General features: G+C 46.8%; 1 protein-coding gene across 8 annotated transcripts in view; it reads right to left on the bottom strand.

Moving 5' to 3' along the window:
- Sgms1 (sphingomyelin synthase 1) overlaps nucleotides 1-9,602 on the bottom strand; it is a 257,862-nt gene extending 248,260 nt beyond the window's left edge. For 4 of the 8 annotated variants that reach the window (XM_027406400.2, XM_027406402.2, XM_035441889.1 and 1 more), the window contains exon 1: nucleotides 8,265-8,383. The gene's annotated coding sequence lies outside the window, so the exon portion shown is untranslated. Of the gene's footprint in view, nucleotides 1-7,694; nucleotides 7,829-8,264; nucleotides 8,384-9,581 lie in introns of those variants that run through there. The other 4 variants (XM_027406401.2, XM_035441890.1, XM_035441891.1 and 1 more) reach the window with 2 other exon arrangements.
- Nucleotides 9,603-17,977: the final 8,375 nt, after the last annotated feature.

Here is a 17,977-nt window from a genome sequence, read left to right as displayed (position 1 = left end):
ACAAAAATCAGTAGATTTGATGGATATCAGGGCTGGGCCCTCCCCTCATGATCAATCCAGGTACAAGAAGGTAACAGAGCTGCAAGCCTCTTAATTAATGCTAAAGAAAGGGAACTTGAGTTACATCTTTGACCTTGGAAGGAGAAGACACACCCTAAACTTCCCAGAAAGTCAAGAACAGATGGCTATGTAAACCTAGTACCTGGAGTCCCAAACTTGGGAAGATTACTCTAGCCCTGAAGCTTTCTGATAAAGAACAAGGACACACCACTGCACCCTCCCAGTAAAACTCAATACAAATGGGCCCGTCAATCATCTGGACAGGAGAGCACCCCTAAGGAAACCCCACCTGTTCTAGATGCTCTGGTAAGAGTAAAAGCATGTCTAGCATATGAATCAGCACAGTGGTCCTTTGGTTCATTGTGCACTCTCACAGAGCCAGTCTGTTCGACCCTGCCTACCTTCTTTATTATGTAATAAACCGAAACCATGAGCCCAGGAGCCAAATTGAATCTTTGCTCCTTAAAAGGGGAGGGGGGAGGCTGTGCCTGGAATCCTGGCTCTCAAAGACTAAGGCAAGAGAACCTTCAGTTTGAGGCCAGCCTATCTTCAGGAGAAGAAAAGGGGTGGTGGACAAAAACACTGAGAGATATCCCATTCTCTGGTATTTTGCCACAGTGACAGAGAGCTAAGGGACACACTTTGTAATAGACACTCAGTGCCTTACAAATGTTAGCTTACGTCTTTCTCCCAGCTACTCAACAACCCTGGAAGGTAGCTGCTGTTCTTATGCCAGCCAAGAACACAGGGCCTGAGGCACATCTGGTCCACATAACCTGCCCAGCGTACAGCCCTTACACGGTGAGGCTGAAAGGCAAATCCAAGCACTCGAGCTACATGGTTGACACTTTTACCCACAATTCTAGAACTCAGAGAGCTACTAGTAGTTATCTACGCATGCACCAGCCAGCTATCACTACTTATCAGAACACTGATTTGAAGACATCAGAATCCAGACACATGGGCTGGCAGGATGGTTCAGCAGGCAAAGGCACTTGCCACTAGGCCTCACAGTCTGAGCTCATTTCCCAGGAGTACTGGTGGATGGAGAGAACCCACTTCTGCAAGTTGTCTCCCACCTCCATACATGCACTGAGAGACGTGTGTGTGCAAACATGCAAACACACACAATAAATAAATATAAAAATATTAATGTTTTTTTTTTAAAATCCAGATGCAACATTCATTACCATGAAGTTCAACAACAGGTCCTCAGGGTCCCCAACAGAAACGCTAATTACACTGGCTTTCACCTTCCTCTTCTCTCCTCCCTGTCTGAATGCCACACAAGTCAAATGAAAACTCCAAGAACCGATTCCTCTCCTCCCATAATTCCCCTGGCACTGCAGCACTTAACCCTAATTATATACCATCTGTCACAAAGACTCCTCTAATTGTTTCTTGTATATTACGTTTATATTCCTCCCCACTCAGCTGTAAAATTCCTTGGAAGTACCCATTCTTTCTGGGAAAGTAGGCAGAGGCCCAGGCTCCCATATGTAGATCTGCAGGGCCGCACACTAATTTTGGCTGGCTCCTTCACTTTGCTTTCCTGACAGTGCATTGTCATAAATCCTTAGAAGCAGGTGAAAGTCCGAAATTCACGATTTAAAGTCAGTGTTGGATGCGCTATGACATCAGCACTCCCTGAGCAACAGTTCTTGCACTCAGAGTAGTTCGTCAGTCCGGAGCCTCATAGATGAGGTGTGCTTGTCCAGGCTTGAGGAAGGGGTTGCTAGGAGCAATGAAACAGAGAGGAGGAAAAAACTGACTGATGTCACTCTAGCTGGAAAAAATGAAGAGACTGTTAAAGACCTGTTCCCCAAGCCCTTCCTCTGTCTACACCCATAAGGTAGGAACAATTGTGGTTTCGTATGTAATGTCTACCACAGGCACGTGTGTGAAGGAAGGCTTGGTTCCCAGCTGTCGGAGCTATATGGAAGCTTTTGAAAACTTTGGCTGACTGTCCACAGATGGAAAAAGTAGGCCACCAATCAGTCCTGGGGGTATCTTGTCCCTGAACCCCTCCTGGTAGCTCTGTGTCACCTGCCATGGTGAGGTGAGAGTCTCTTCCACAAGCTGCCTCCATGAGGCCAAGCAACCGCAGACTGAATGCTTAGGGACCGTGAATGCAATTATGTCTCTGCTCTTAAATTGCTTCTCTCGGGTGTTTGGTCACAACAGAAAAACAACAGTTAATAATACAACATCCAAACTTAAACTGTGCCCAAACATACCACTTAAAAACTGCCCATTGGTTGGTAGTAACTCAATAGGACCATGTGTTTAGCACAAATACAGCCCTGAATTCAAGTTTCAGAAACAATAAGGAAAAATGTCACCACAGCAGAGAAAATTTTAAACTTTATTTAAAGGTAATTATTTTTAAAGATGGCATGACAATGACCATGATAAAATTCAGTATCAAAATAGAAATTATTACAGTTCTCTCCTTGAAACTGTAACCCAAGCAATACCAATCACGTTTCTTAGTCTTTATTGAGAATTTAAGAAGCATTCCAAAATGTATATGGGAGAGCAAAGATCAAGCCAACGTCGAAGAATAAGAGGGCCCCAACCCAGCATATCAAACACGGTGCAAAAGCTCAAATGAAGAAATATGGGTTTGGCACAAAAACAGAAGACTGGGAGAGAACTAAGAACAAAATACCAGAACCTGTGAGGCATCTCAAAATTAGTAGGCTGAACTTAAGCGAAACAGGGTTTGGTTTAGGGTGACGACAACATTCTGGAGAAGGACCGTGTTGAAGCTTGCCCAACAGGGACATCACACTACTGAGTTGTACAAAAGTGATCACCTAGAAGGGGTTTTTTGTTTGTTTGTTTGTTTGTTTTGTTTTTTTTTTGTTTTTTGTTTTTTTGTTTTTCGAGACAGGGTTTCTCTGTGTAGCTTTGGAGCCTATCCTGGCACTCGCTCTGGAGACCAGGCTGGCCTCGAACTCAGAGAGATCGGCCTGCCTATGACTCTTGAGTGCTGGGATTAAAGGCATGCGCCACCAACACCCGGCCACCTGGAAGGTTTATGTTCTATGTATTGTGTCACAGTTCAGATACTTTAAATACTGTATCACAATTTTCAAAAAAATTACAAACCAGTATATTTAGTGAAAGGAACCAGAAATAATAAAGTACCATACAGTATGGACTGTTTATTTAAAATTCTAGAAATGTAAGATATAGTGATCACACAAGTATGGGTATAACAGTAAGGGCCTGACTAAAAAAAAAAAAAAAAAAAAAAAAAAAAATGGGCCCAAGGAAAGTTTGGGGGTGACAGAAATGTCCAGTATCTTCACTGTGGCAGTTTAAAGATAGCTACACTGTCAAAAGTAAAGTACACATTTTAAATTGATTTATCTATATAAACTCTAACTCTTGAAAAATTGGCAAGGTCTCATGTGTATGTGGAAACATGATATACAATCAAAATTATGAAAGAGTGCATTGTTTAATCGATGGTTTAGGAAAACCGTCTCACAAAATAAAAGAGAGGGAAAGAAACACAAATGTGAGGAGGGAAAAGAGAATAAGAGGGGAGGAACAGAAGACAAAATGGGCAGCTGGTCCAAGAAACTGTACCCCACTAAATAATATAAGGGATGCCACCAATTCATTAAGAATCATATAAATCCACAGTAAAACAACGAGAGCTCATTATCTAGCCACATAACACTGGTAAATTATAGAGCTGATAAATGTCCAACACTACTAACAAGGATGTAGGGTAGCATCCTGCAACCAGCTTGGAAGTGTACACCAGCTCAGCAGCTCAGAAAGCAATTCAGCGAGTGCTGATTTCTCAGCCTCCCGGAGCAAGATCCTGGATGTCGGACCCTGCAGCAGTGACTCTCAAATGTTCCCTGGAGGTCAGAGTCTCCAGGTTAGGCAATTAAAGCACAGAGTAGTGGCTTCTTAGCCAGGGTTTCTGATTCGGATGGTCCAAAATCTGCATCACCAGTAGGGAGCAAGCTTCCAAAGCCACTACCCCTAGAGAGCCTTTTGGGGATCAGTAAGAGAATGCAGTCAGCATTTCATTCCGTTTTCCCTGTGGTCACAGGATGGCCATGTTGGAAGAAGTGTGTCTCTGTGAGGGTGGGCTTTGGGGTCTCCTATGCTCAAGCTACACCTAGTGAGACATTTCACTTCCTGTTGCCTGTAGGATCCAGATGTAGCTCCTTCTCCACTCCCAGCTCCTTCTCCAGCACCATGTCTGCTTGCATGCCACCATGTCCCGCCATAAGGGACTAAGCCTCTGAAACTATAAGCCACACAATTAAATGTTTCCTCTATAAAGATTTGTCATGATCATGGTGTCTCTTCACAGCAACAGAAACTCTAACTTAGACAGTGCGTGTGTATGTATGAGTACATACATACAAGCTAAGCCCACACTCACACTAAACTGCCTAATAAAAAACCTGAAAGAAATTCTGTCAGCTCTCATGAGACGTTGGACCGTTTCCAGGGTAAATGTTTTTGGGAGGTTTGAAGTGCTTTCCTTTTGCAGTACTCCAGATGGAACCCCGAACCCGGCATGCTTAAGCAAGCACTCTACCACTGATCCACAGCCTCGGCACCACTTATGCAAACAGAAGACAACAGATCAAGTAACACAGCTTTAACAAATATCCATACAACCCCACACCACCACCAAATCTCATCCAGTGCCTCAGAGAAGACGGTTCTGGCAGCAGAGGGAACGGAGAGGAACGGAGATGACAATACAACAGGCAAGGGGCTTTGTACAATGAGAGGACCTGATGCCAAGAACTGACCATGTCTAAGAGGCAAAAGAAGTCACCTATGTTATAAGTTCTCAATCACCTGCATCAACCTTGAAGTCACAGTAGCTTTGTATCATTAAAGGATATCTAGCTGGCCACTGAGAGCAGGAGTTCTTTCTCAAATACAAGCACAGGGCAATTCAAACCCCCAGAATTCAACATTCTATTGAAGCCTAGTTTTCCCTTTGATACATTAAAGAAAGAAGCTGAGTTCTTCTTGGCTTTTGGCAAAGGGGGCATATATGTTAACATGTTATCTGTCTCTGCCTGTGTGTCTCTATCTGTGGATCTCTCTCTCTCTCTCTCTCTCTCTCTCTCTCTCTCTCTCTCTCTCTGTGTGTGTGTGTGTGTGTGTGTGTGTGTGTGTGTGTGTGAACATTTTCATGTCTACATCTGTGTGTGGTGTGTCTATATGTTGAGACAAGACTCAGAGGGGGACAAAGCATTCGAGCAGACCCCGGCCACACCTGTTCACCAGCCATTCAATTTGGTTTGACTGAAACCAGAAGTTACAGCCACAGCCACAAAACCAAACCATCTTCCTGCCTGAAGGGTCTGCCCTCTCTTCCTCATCATTCATTCCCTGTTCTCACACCAAAATGAACTGATCCAAACTACGATTTTTTTTTAATTAGGTACCCTAATTAAGGTGACAAACTTGGCAGCACAACTCTTGGGATGTAGTAGGGAACGATAAACAAGCATGTATATCCTCTCTCCCTCCCCCCACCCTCAAATTTATATTCCTGATGAAAAGTTATAACCAAAAAAGTTCTTTAAAAAAAAAAGTTGTACAATCCAAAACAGATAAAGATGTGGCCACCTATAATCTGTCCTGTCTCCACAGAAAGACACTGGCCACCATGTTTTCTCAGCACCCGAGCATAGTTTGCCTTTTCTAGTGCTTATCACCGGATAACAAGAAGTTAGGGAACCCACAGTTTTCCTGAAGTGCTTTGCAGGAAATGAAGTTATATCAACCAGAGAACATGTACATACGTATGTATGTATGTATGTATTATGTATGTGCCAGGAGCACATTTTAGTTATAAAAACAGCTGGTGGCTACTAGCATGGAGTCCTCCTTCACATTTTTAATGAGCTATCCTGGAAAGACCACCCTTTAAAGATTCTAGCTCAAGAGAAGTACCTGCCACAAGTTGAAAATGAAAATGTGAACAAGTATTGAGTTCTTGACATAAAACTGATGTTTATGGTCAACACAACGCAAGTGCATCTCGGGAAAACACAAATGTCTTTAAGTGGCCAGTACATACCAATTCATAGACGCTGTTGTGCATTCTTTATTCAAAAACAGTTGAATGTGGTAAATACGAGTGCCTTGTGTTGTGGAAAATGTTCTTAAATATGAATAAGCATTACTGAGTACTACACACAGGTCAGACATTATTCAAGACACTAGAGCTCTCCAATGAGTAACATACTTTAAACAAATGTGTGCCTTTAATAACTTAATATCTTGAATTAATAGTTTGTTTTTTTAAGTTCCCTGATATTTGAAGTCAGTGACAAGTGACAATAAAAATATCTGTTTACTAACAATAAAAATGTCTGGTCTCAGAAACAGAAACAGAAGGGGGTTCTCGGTAGAGTAACTACCTAAACTGTATGGTAGTTAGTGATGGTCACCTCCTGCTACCCAGTAGGTCTGGGGTGGAGAGACTTTAAAATATGCTCTGGAGTTAAAGAGGAGCATTAAGGAAACCGAAAGGACCAGTGCATCCGGAAGGAAACAGGAAGCGAGACAAGAAAAGAGTCTTGGCTCTCCTAAGAAGCCGGCTCCTGGAGGTTTCCCCACATCGAGGCACCGCCAGCAGCGAGCATGGACTCTGCAGCTTGCTTGCTCCACCAAGGCAAGGCTTCAGAGCTGGAAACCTGCCACCTGCTGAATCACCAAACATCCCTTGGGCTCCCCTTAGAAAGAAAGAAAAACTGACCCAACCCCGGCTGGCTTTTTCCTCGGACACTTAACACTGACCAATGAAACACCTGAACATCCATCCTCTCCCCTGCCTCACAGACCTCAAAAACTGCCTCTAAAACCTCAGGCAACTTCCACCAGGATCAATCGCACTCCTCATTAATCTCGCTCCTTTCTGCTCCCCCAGTCCCTACCCGTGCTGATGTTCAACTCCCAGTGCCAGAAGGCATGGGGAGTTCACAACACAAGCATGGCAGGCATTCACCATTTCCACAACCAAACAGCCAAGCAGAAACATCCCAATCTGAGGACGGTAAATTTCGGGAGAGCTATGACAGAAGGCAGGCCTCAGAACACAGCAAATAAACTTCCAGTCAGAAGCCAGCCTTCTGTCTTTTTTTGTAAGTGTGCGTGTGCACCGCTGAACTCTGTCCTGTCTGAAGGTGAAACGAAACATCCAAGAAGCACCTGCCCGGATTCTCTCAGCTCCCCAGGTCCACAGCATCCTTCACCCTGACTGTTACTCCAGACAGTCAAAAGGGATCAAGCGTTAACCAGAACGCGCCAGGATGAATGAATCCGTTAGCTGGACCAGGGCACCGGGACCACTTAAGGAAAATAGCCGGAGTGCGGGTTATGACTCGGGCAGAGGCACCCACTGCTGCCGCTGATGTGCCTGCCCTTGACAAGTCGCCTGCGATCAGGCAGACCCCCCTCGTTCTCCGGGCGAGCCGCGACCAGAGACAACTACGCTGACGCCCCTGCAGGCCTTACTCTTTAACACCCCCACGCGGCGGGGACACGCGGGGTCTCAGAGCAGTCGCGAGCCGGGGGCTGTTACGCCGCCTGGGGAGGAGGGGCTCGCTCCTCCGGGAAGGGGGTCCCACCTGTTATGTCGTTGGGGGGTCATCGAAGGGCCGTGCCGAAGGGAATCCCAACGCCGCGGGCGCCTAGCCGGCTGCGATCAGACCAGGGGTACCAACTGTCACTCCGCCACCCGGGCTGTGGGGGTGGGGCTGCGATTTGGGGGTCCACCCCTGAACACTGCGGGACCTCCGGCCGGCTGTCGCTCGAAAGGTCCTCGGCTCTGGGCTCTCGGGCCCCGCCACAGTCCGCTCGCCCCGATATGACACCAGGCAGCCTTCCAGCCCGCACGCAGCACCTCGGAAAGGTGCCCACTGACGCCTCCGCCTTCCTCCCCGCCCAAGTTGGCGGGGGAGCCCCGCCGGCGGCCCGCCCCCTCGGAGCCGGGATCGCGGCCGCCAGAGCGCTCCCCCGCGCCCACCCCCACGAGCGGCCGCGGGGGACCGCCCGCCAGGTACGCGCGCGACAGCGCTCACGCCCCCTCGCCCCGGCTGCCCGCCGAGGTCAGGCCGGGCCCGCGAGACTCGGGTCAGCTCCAGCCTCCCGGGACCCGGAGGCCGGCCCTCCGCCCCCGCCCCCGCCCCGCGACTCACTTGCGCGCGGAGTCGTCGCAGCCGCCGGAATTCTTTTCCACGCGCCGCGGAGCTCCCCGCCGCGGAACGGAATCCGGGGCAGGGCGGCGTGCGGGCTCCGCGCCGATCGCGCTCTCCCGCCCGAGTGCTAGGCTCCCGGGACGAGCAGCCCGCCCGCCCCCGGCCCTCCCCGCTCCTGTCCAGCAGGCAGCCCGCCGCCGCTGCCCCGGCCGCTGCGGAGCTGGCGAGAAGGCTTCCGACTTGGAGCCTCCGGCTGCCGAGCATGCCCAGTCCGCGGCGGAGCCGGGTCGGCTTCCCGCGCGACGCCGGTCCGTTCCTCCGGGTGTTCCCGGCGGCCGGGGGGCGGGGACCGCGGACGCTCGACCGGGGACCCAGCGGAGTCCCGCAGGACAGCGAGTGGGGTGAACTGGGGTGCGGGGGAGATGGAGGGAGGGGGTCCTTTTCTCTTTCGTTTCAAGCAACGGGAACTGGAGAGGCGGGCGCTTTTCCCCACGACGAGAAGGACCCAGATGGTGGGTTTCATCCTCCGGGATCAGATGCCCAATTAGGGCCAGCCCGAGATTTGTACGGCTAGAGCTGGCCAGGGGGCTGAGAAACCACCATCGGGGACAGCAGTTTGCGAACTGCACTGGGATTTCCTTCCCCAACAAGCCCAAGAGCTGCGACACTTGTGACTGATTCATGATTGAGCATTTAAAATGGATGGTCCTCAAACTCTTCGGAAGAGTTCCTTCCCAAAGCTCTAATCCTTACACTCCCACCTTCCCCCAAAATCGGGGGTCCGCCGGTTTCCTAAAAAGCACGCAGCGCCAGGCAGCTCGGAGGCCCCGGAGGTCTCCCGCAGTCTCGGAGCACCGGGCCGCCTAGTCCGGCCGGGCCCCACCTCCCGCCGCCGCTCGGAGCTGCGGCGAAAACCTGGAGAGCGCCGCACCAGAGCCGGAGCACTGCGCATGCCCAATGGCCCCACGGGGTGCGGGTCGCCCGCAGATTTCCTCCTGCTCTCACAGCGGAACCCAGCACGGGGACCCGGATCGCGCGGTGGAGACAGCAGCCTCCCCCGGCACCCGGGCTTCTGGGTCTGCCCGCGCGTGCCGCAGTGACACGGGTCGCCCTGGGGGCGCTGCCCGCAGGGTCTGGTCTGGGGGCGGGGGTGGGAGGGAGGACCAGGAGCGGCCCTGCCTGTGTGACACGTGACTGTCCGCCGCGCTCCGGGGCAGCCATCTTCCGCCCTGCGGGGACCGCTGGCGAGGAACGGTCCGGGATCCGGTGGCTCTCGACCCAGCAGCTTCCCCACCAGGCCCGGGTCCCCGCCCTCACCTGCCTCCGCGGGGCTACTGCGTGGGTGCCGCTGCGCTGGCACTCGATCCCCGGGAGGACGGGCTGTCTCCGGAGCCAGAACCCAAAGGCTGAGAATTGGAGAGCAGCTCTCCTGGGCTGACGGCGTCTGCTTTTCCCCAGGGGCGGAAGTTAGAAGAGGAGTTCTCGTTCCTGAGGCGCCGGTACCGCTCCCACTGCTTCCCTGTTGTGACCCATTCCCGGCGACGGGAGGATGGAGGTGGCGGAAGACGTCAGGACCGCCGCCGCTCCCCTCCATGCATTTCCCCTGCCGCCGGTCAGGTTCCATGGTGATGCTGTTATAGTCACTTGGTGTCCCTGAAATCTCTGGACCCTCGACCTCACCACCCGAGGATGCATTACCACACCTAGACCCACGGAATCAGAAACGCTATTGGTGGGGTCCTCCCTGAAATCTGGTTAACAAGCCCTCAGGGTGAACCTAAATGCCGCTTTCCCTAAGCCCTTGAGACCCGTTTTCATGTGAGACGCTGAAAACTTGGGAAAAAACGGATTCAAAATGCAGCCTGCTCCTGGCCAGGCGCTTGGGGTCTCTCGTCCTCTCCTGCATCCCTGGCCTCTTCACCCCAGGACACTATGCTACTGCACTTACACCGTGTTTTTACATGACAACAGACATTCAGTTCAGTTTGGAGTGTCAACCAAGAGCAGGAGAGTGCCTGAGCGGCTTAGTAGCCCCACTGGGTATTAAACATCAGTTTAAAAGATAAAAGGAAGGCTTGCTGGTTTTTGACATGAGTGCTGGACAGCCACTGGCTACTTCGCACTTGCTGTAACCGAGGTCAAAGTAAGCACTGCTGTATGACAGATCAAGGAATCTAGAGTTTAAAATCTACCCTCCTCCCCCAGTGTGCACGTGTGTGTGTGTGTGTGTGTGTGTGTGTGTGTGTGTGTATGTGTGTGTGTGTACACACACACTTGTAAAGATGAATTAAAGTCTGCAGAATAGTGACAGTTGCTAGTGTGTCGCAGTCAATATAGGGCTACTTTAATTTTTTCCCCTGTATCTTTGAAATGTTTTTTTAAGAAAAAAAAAGATAGGACTCTTCTATGCATAATTTTAACATGATGCATCATATATTAAAAAGGGAAGGATATAAAAGCATTTTCACAAAAAAAGCATTTTCACTTCAATTTCAAGAAACTATTCTTAGAAAAGGCACATGTAAATACACTATATTTAGCATAGCTGTAAATAAATGGGGGGGATCTAAAGAGAAACCATAGCATTTAAAGTAAATTCTGAATTGTGTGGTCATAAGAGACACATCAGAGTTGACAGCAGATTAAATTTAGCTGTGATCTTTAAGTCACTATGTACCAAAAACTATTTAATAAATGTGAAAATGCTCCCTTTCTAGTCCGATGAGTGGTGAAGACTGGAGGAGTTCCTCAGCACTTGAAAATACATGCTGTTCTTCAAGAGACTCTAGTTCAGTTCCCAGCACCCCACCTTGCAACTGACAACCATCTGTAATTCCAGCTGCAAGGGATCTCGTGCCCTCTTCTGGCTGTAGAGAGCACCAATCATGCATGTGTGTAGACAGGCAAACAATTATACATAAATAATAAATCTCTTTAAGAAATAAAAGAATCCTTACACCATTCCTTATCAAAATCATGATAAGAAACATTAATTTTTTAAAAAAATTTAGGTTTCTGAAGTACATGGACTAGCACAGATAGTGTTGGAACAGCTAACACAGAAAAATGAAACACCACCAAGTCAGTCTGTCATGCTAAAAATAATACCAAGAACAAGTACTGAGATATACACTTCACTTGCCAAAGTGCCTAATCTAAGTAAAAAGTAAGAGTTTTATCCATTGACCTGTAAGTAGCAGTCCCCACTTACTAGAGAGTAGCCAAGCCACACCATGCTCCAGAACTAAGGGGCCTTCATTGTATCACCATGGAAATGTTCCTTTCTGAAGAATCCAGAGACACACAGCCTGAGCAGCAGGCGCAAGGCTTAACAGCCTCCTCGTCCCTTTAAATACATCTGGTCAACCTACAACCTGGGTTCAAAATCAAGCTGTGGGTGGGGAGCCAGCTGCCTATGACTAGGCTCCCTCCAAGTATTTGCCCTAAGGAGTAAATACGTGAAAAATCTGCCCTCTGAATTTATTCCTGTGCCTCCGCCTAACATTCCTGGCTTCACTATTGCTTGGCTTTTTTTATTGGTCAACAAAAACTGGGATTTTTTGGCCATACTTGGGTAGATGAAGGATTCAGCCCAATTCCTCCTTGTACATAAGATATCTTTCCCTATATATTAAATGCTGTATGATGGATATGTATTATCTCTGATCTTTTTGGGTATCTAGCAAGTGGGTGTCACTCAACCCTTAGTAAATAGTTGCTGAACCATAACTTACTCTATTTTCTATTTTTATTTCTCTGTGCTGCAGTTTGGCATGAAAAGGATAAATACAAAAAATGGAAATGTCTTTGTTATGTTATCCCTTCCGATTAGAAACCTTTTCAATCTCCCATGTATATTTAAAGGGATTTTCAAATTAGACATTTATGACTGGTGTGATGTTAAATGAGGATGGCCTCCATGGACTCATATGTTTGAATTGGTCCTTAGTTAATGGAACTGTTTGGGAAGGGTTAGGAGGTGTGATCTTATTGTAGGAAGTGTGTCACTGGGAGAAGCCCATGCTGTGTCCCAGTTAGCAATACCCCTCTCCATCTCCCTCTACTTCTCCCTCTCTGCTTCCTGTTTGTGACTCAGTAAGCTCTCAGCTATGCCCCAACACCATGACTGCCCTCCTGCTGCCATGCTCCTGCCACTATGGACATGGACTCTAGCCCTTTCACTGTAAGCCCTCAATTAAAGTCTTTCTTTTATATGTTGCCTTTACCATGGTGTTTTGTCATGGCAACAGAAAAGTAACTAAGACTTTAAGTAACTAACAAGGGTCAGATAAACAGATGGCATCTACAGAGTGGCTGCCCAGCTTGGTAGATATGCTACCCCTATCAAAACCACCACTTTGCTCCTGGCTTTACAAGTAATCAGTGTGTAACTTCAGGCAGGTTTAATTCTTGCCTCTTGAAATGAGAATGCTGTACCCCTCTTTTCTTCCATGGGTATCATGAAAATTATTTAGATCTTTAATATAAATATATATGTCTGTAAAATCTTACAGACAATTAGAGGTGAGCATAATAAAAACATGAAATATTGTTTAATTTATTGTGAATATTGTATTTAGTAATCAGCTTCCTTCTAGAACAAACACTAGAGCAGTCCTGGCATTAGACAAATGATAGACACATATTGTCTTCTCCAGCTGGTATTTATAAATGAGTCCCAGATAGCTCCAGCACTAGAGGAAGGGAGGGTTACAAGATATGATCACCTGAATTTTATAGTTCCAGAACAAACTCTTCATATCTAGGCCAGGCTGCTTGCAGTCAGAACTGCGGCAGTTGAGGGCTGGCACTTTTTATACACTTCTCTTGTAAGAAATTAAAGGAGTATATCAAATTTCTTCTTCCAGGTCTTGTTCAGTATAAGGGATAGAATTCTCTCTCTCTCTCTCTCTCTCTCTCTCTCTCTCTCTCTCTCTCTCTCTCTCTCTCCATTCGATATTTTGAAGAATGAGATAACAACAGTCCTGGAATAATTTGATAGAATAGTGGCTAAATCCTATGCACTTTAGTCTGGACCAAGTGACACTATTGTAAGGAGTTCCCCCCTGTCCATCACAGGACATTTAACAGCATCCATAGCCTCAACCAACTAGATGCCAATAATAGCCCTGCTTGCTGTAACAGCCAAAAATATGTCCAAACATTGCTATATGTCCTCTGAGAAGCTGGAGGAAATTTAGCCTACACTGAAAACTATTTTGACAGTGAGAAAAATGAAGTAAGAGAATCAAAAGAAGCTGGGATCTTAAACTGGTCATCACTTAGCACGAATTGGTGTGCATACCACATCCGTTCAGCCTGTGATTGTCAAGTTGTACCAGACAAAGCACAAGATCAAATATTGTGCGTGTGCAAGAAACAGAAAGACCCACTTCACAGAAGGCCCATCCATCATCCCCATCCCAATATCTACCCTAGATCATGTTGCCAGGTACCACATGCTGCATACCTATATTAACATTTTATTACTTACTTGAAACCCAAATGAAATTCAGTGCCCTATATTTTTAACTACTGGAAGTCCTATAGACATAAAGTTTTATCACTATCCTAAACTGTGACTCCATGAACCCATAATTTGATTTCATTAAAAAGTTAATAACGCAGAGGATGAATCAGGTACAATGGCACTTGGGGTTTGGATTCTTGGATACACAACATCCTATTGCTCACTCCCCTTAACAAAGTTATTGCAAACACAAAGACAGGGCTGGGGAGATGGCTCAGCAGTTAAAAGCACTGACTGATCTTCCAAGGAACCCAGTTTCCATTCCCAGTACCAGTGGCAACTCATAGCCATTTATAACTCCAATTCCAGGGGATATGACACCTCTTCAGGTTTCTCTGGGTCCCAGGCATACATGTGATGCACTGACATACATACCAGGCAAAATACCCATACATAATTTTTTTTATAAAAAAGAAATGTGGATGGAGTAAATAGAATAACTAAATTCAAGGATGACAAATTTCCTTTAGAAAATACCTGTACTCCTTCTCAAAGTTATGGAAAATAATCCGATCAAAGTCTGACAGTTTGGGCTTGTAGTGTACCTTGTGTTTAGAACACTTACACTAGCACCTAGCTGGGCAAACCCATCACATAAAGCCTTCCTGGGCTAGGAGGTGAATCCAGAGCCTAGAAAAGCAGTCTACCACTGAACTACATTTGCATTTTATAAAGCCCTGAATAATGAAGATGCAATATTATGCAGGTACACTTTCATACCGCCCACCTCTGCCCTTCCTCCACACAGCTTCACCTGTGGAAACTTTGACAGGAACTTGGGGTGGGGGGCGGTACTCCTCATAGCAAAAATTAGAAAGATAACAATTTTTTCTTATAAAGACGTCTCCAAGACTGGTGAGATGGCTCAGGGGTTATGAGCTCTTGCTGAGGACCTGGGTTCAATTCCCAGCATCAACATGTGGACTCAGCCACCTGTGACTCCAGTTCCAAGGGATTCTACACCCTCTGCTGCCCTCCACAGGCAACAGACACACATGTAATACAATATGTATGTGCAAGCAAACACTCCCTGTACACATAAAACAAAAATCTTAAAGAAAATCAGCATGTTTTCCCCAAAATGCATAGGCTAGGTCGTGTCAGTGTTGTAGAAGTGAAATTTAATTGGGGTTACTAAAAATAGTTATATTTCACACACAGTGGTGTCTGGGGACTAATATTCTTATGAAATGTCAGAACGCAAAATGTCTTGAGTAATTGTTTAAAATGTTAGCTCTTGAACTACAAACAAGGCTGCAGATTGGGGGCCAGAGGGATACCAAGGTACAGAGGAGAGGAGCATGTGACAGATTCAACATGAGCCCTAAGAACACTTACAATTTAGTAAATTCAGTGTCTCACCACTCACAAAAGCCTTGAGAGGGCAGGTCCGGGGGCCATTTTATTAGGTCAAAAGCTGGGAGACAGCGCTTTTTCCTTCCATAAGATCTTTTTACATCTTTTGTCAGTGCCTCTAATTTTTTAAAGCTGCTTTTAGAACAGTTTCTATTCTTTCTGCATGAGTGAGAATGTGTGTCACTCCTGCCTCCTTGTCAGTTTCTGTTTTGCTTAAATTTGTTGATTGGGTGTGAAGAAAGAGGCGCCCTAAGCGTCAAAATCCGGGAGATTATGACAGTGCCACTCAGAACAATGCTGTGTTGATCTCTTCGGCAGCTGAGCTCTGGAGTGATGGGGATGGACTTAGGGAGATACTATAGTCTTCCATGCGCTCAGCAAACAGCAAAGCAGGAAGAAATGATGTCTATCTCCTTGCCTAATTTTGGTGGCTTTGGTTTGAGTTTTTGAGCAGAGTCCTCATACAGCCCAGACTAACCTCCACGTTGTTATATAGCCAGAGTTGAGCCTGACTCCTGAGCTTCCTGCATTCACCTTCTTTGTGCTAAGGTTACAGGCATGTCCTATCACCATACCTGATTTCAAGCAATCTGGGCTGGGTTCCTGTGTTGAAATTTAATACCCGCTCTGAGATATTAAGAGGGTAGAATTTAATCTCTATTTAGAGGAGGACCTCTGAGGGCGACGAGGATTTGTAGACACTGGGGGTTGCTGACCTAGACCACACAAACTGTGACCTCACAAACTTTAATCAAGCACTACAGAGTATTGTGAATTTATCTTAAAGCAATGGTAATGTCGCTGAGGATCAGGGATATTGTAAGATTTGTGGGTGTGGCCAGCTTCTGCTGCTTCCTTTCTGGTCTTTTGACTTTGTTTCGGCATTGTCTGGATCTCTCACGATCCTTGAGTTGCAGGCTTCTTCACATCCAGATTTGGGATACATAGAGACAGAAAGACAAACCCAGGAACCCACTGCCTTGTTGAACCTTGTGTTCTAAGGTTCGTGGATGGCCCTTGCCTTCTTTTCACCTTTCCAACTCCTAATGGTGGGGGTTTTAGTCGTTCCTAACAGAAACATTCGGAGAAAGCCTACTTCTCTAGGTTTCTAAAACAAAGGTCACATGTGTTTTTAAAAGGCATTCTGGGAAGTGGAGAGATGGTTTAGCACTCAAGAGTGCCTGCTGCTCTGCAGAGGACCAGGTTAGGTAGGACCAGATCCTAACACTCACATGTTGGCTCACAACCACCTGTAATTCCCAGTTCCGGAAGACCCGATGCCCCCTTCTGATGTCCTTGGGCTCCTGCATATGCATGGTGTACATAATATACTCAGGTACACACACAAATGCATAAAATAAAATAAATGATTGTTTCAAAGGCATTCCAAACAATGGATAGGAAAGACTAGATTAAAAGCCAGGGCCTGGTAGAGTACACCTGTAATCCCAGTACTTGGGAAGCTGAGGCAGGAGGATTGAGAGTTTGAAGGCAGTGTGTGCTAGGCAGCAAGATTTTTCCAACAGAACAAACGTGGGTGCTTGAGTAGTCCGGACAAGGGAAGGCTATCTGGTGGGGGCACTGTCTCATCTCCATGTTCTTCTCCTCTCATTCTCAGACAGCATTTGCACAGAGCTGGGCTCTACTACCCCAGTAGAGCTACAAGAGAGAACTGGCTTCCTGGGTCATTACTGTGAGTAAGGGGCACCAATGCCCTCCAGATATTTGTCTCCTTCTAAAGCTTTGAAACAATTCCCTTCAGGAAAAAAGAAAAGTTTTACTCCGGAAAGCATCTCACTAAAGGCCATGCTACTCAACACTTGGCATTTATGAGGTATGAGCAACAGTAAGCAAGATATAGCTCCTGCTTTAACTTGAGTGGAACTTAAATGATAGCTTAAGTTGCCTCTGCAGTTACCAACCACTGTGGTTTAGCTAGGGTATGCCTCCTGCAATTTCAAGGTTAACCCCAATAATAAAGTACTGGTAAGATGTATCTTCAATCACTCCAAGAGTCCTTCATAAATGGCAGGACCCCCAACTTGATGCTGTGGGGAAGTCAGGATCTTCAAGAGGTGGGGCCTAGTAGGAGGCTGTCAGTCATTATGCATGTGTCCTCAAAGAAAAGTATGAGACAAGAGTCTTCCCCTCTGGTCTTGTTTCTACTCGCCCTGAGGTGAGGAACTTCCTCTTCCATTCATTACTGTCATCAAGAGCTGCCTCTCCACAGGCGCAGATGCCAGGGGGTGCATTGCTGCCATCCTTCTGTACATTGTGAATATGTATTACTCTGACTGGTTTAACAAAGAAGCTGACTGGCCAGTAGCTGAACAGGATAAGGCTGGGCAGGAGAGCCAAACTGAGAATGCTGGGAGAAAGAGGGCCAGAGAGAGGAGCAAACACAGAGAGAAGCAATATGGGCATGTTATACTGAGAAAATGTATCAAGCCACGTGGCAAAGTGTAGATAAGAAATACGGGTTAATTTAAAATGTAAGAGTTAGCTAATAACAAGCCTGAGCTACTGGCCGAGCATTTGCAATTACTATTAAGCCTCTGTGTTGGTTATTTGGGAACTGGAGGATGGGTCAGAAACTTCTGCCTACAGTGAGCTGCCTCTCCGTAGGCCCAGATGCCAGGGGGTCAATTAAACTCTGAAACTTCAAGCCAAAATAACCATTTTTTCCAAAATTGGTTATCTCAGAGATTTTCTTATAGTAACACAAAGACGACTATTATAGGAATTAAGAGATTGGAAACCCCATCTGTCAATGGCGCTTAGAGGTGGGGCTTGTGGGAAGTAATTAGGATCTGCTATGATGATTAGC

Source organism: Cricetulus griseus, chromosome 3 (genome assembly GCF_003668045.3).
Source record: "Cricetulus griseus strain 17A/GY chromosome 3, alternate assembly CriGri-PICRH-1.0, whole genome shotgun sequence".
NCBI classification, from domain to species: Eukaryota; Metazoa; Chordata; class Mammalia; order Rodentia; family Cricetidae; genus Cricetulus; species Cricetulus griseus.
The sequence above is the reverse complement of the archived record's forward strand: the minus strand, read 5'-3'. Positions and strand labels throughout refer to the sequence as shown.